Below are 1,292 nucleotides of genomic sequence, written 5' to 3'. Positions count from 1 at the left end.
TGCCTGAATAGCTTGCAGCAACATTGCTGCAACGTTGCAATGTTATTGTAATATTGTTACTTCTGCAAGCTTCTGTGGCATGAATGTGTTCTCTTTTCATTTACTGATTATATTTTCTTAATTAGATTAGATCTTAATCTTTTGTGGTCTTATGTCGAGTTGAGTTCAATAATGCGTCAACCTATTATATAATTCATCAATTCATTATCTCTCTCGTTGTATACAATATAATATAATCATTATATTATATACGAATTATATTATATATGATTATAATCAGCAAATTATGTTTTTAAGATCTACATAATTTCTTCAATTAATAAAAATTCTTTGATTCATGTTTAGATCAATCAATTAGATAAAATTTAGGACGAGTTACTTAATTAATCTTCGTTTACTTTCATAAATAATACTTTCAGAAATAATTTGGACCGCGTAAATGGTTATACAGCGTGTTTCATTTTAATTTTCCCAGGCAAATATAAAAAAAAAATTTCAAAAACTATGGAAGATACGGAAAAACGTTTTAGACAAAAGTTTTATGACTTCGAGGGAGATATAAGATAGTGTCGCGTGTTGGTTTACTTGAGTTTGTGTTGTCAAAGATAGAGCAAGGTTACTTTGAATTTTTTAGGTGGGACCTTCCATTTTTTATTTTTGTGGCTTACCTTGAGAACTTGTTTTTTAAACTACAGTATAACAAAATATTTTTTCATAAAGTATTTCTCAAGTTATAAGGCTTGAAAGTTACAGTACCGCCGGCATTAACATTATCCAAGGTTTAGCATTACCCAATCGACTGCTAATATCTTTCAAATGTTGTTCGGGGTCATAACCTTGATAACATATGTAAAGGTAATTGATGTTATTCTTCTTTTTTTTTACTTTTACAATAAAAATAAAAATAGGAGAAATAACCTCCCTAGTACAAAGTTGCACAAAAGTTGCAACAATACTGTTACAACATTGCAGCATATGTTGTAGCAATATTGCAGAGATATTGCTGAAAATTCTCTGCTGTATGGGCTCCTATTGCCTCGATGAAATTTTGTTGAAAATGAATTTTTCAACTAAAAATCGCTAAAATTAAACTGAAATTTTTCTGAAATACTAAAATTTTACTAGCAAGTGTTCCAAAATGTGAAATAATTTCAGCGAAATTTTTCCACCAAAGGATCAATCAAGCTTTGTAACTCGAGAAGTACTTTAAAAAATTAAGAATTAGAAGTACTTAAAAAAATATTTTATTATAATATTTAGAAAGTTTTCGAAGTAAGCTACAGGAATATGTA

The 1,292-nt window shown here is 28.5% G+C and overlaps 1 protein-coding gene across 5 annotated transcripts in view; it reads left to right on the top strand.

Moving 5' to 3' along the window:
- Positions 1-1,292, top strand: part of LOC108756903 (ATP-binding cassette sub-family G member 4) — a 46,001-nt gene that overhangs the window by 41,921 nt on the left and 2,788 nt on the right. The gene's annotated exons all lie outside the window — the stretch shown is intronic.

This window comes from Trachymyrmex septentrionalis, unplaced genomic scaffold (assembly GCF_001594115.1).
Source record: "Trachymyrmex septentrionalis isolate Tsep2-gDNA-1 unplaced genomic scaffold, Tsep1.0 scaffold13, whole genome shotgun sequence".
NCBI lineage: Eukaryota > Metazoa > Arthropoda > Insecta > Hymenoptera > Formicidae > Trachymyrmex > Trachymyrmex septentrionalis.
Note: the sequence above shows the minus strand (reverse complement) of the source record. Positions and strands in the feature narration are given on the sequence as shown.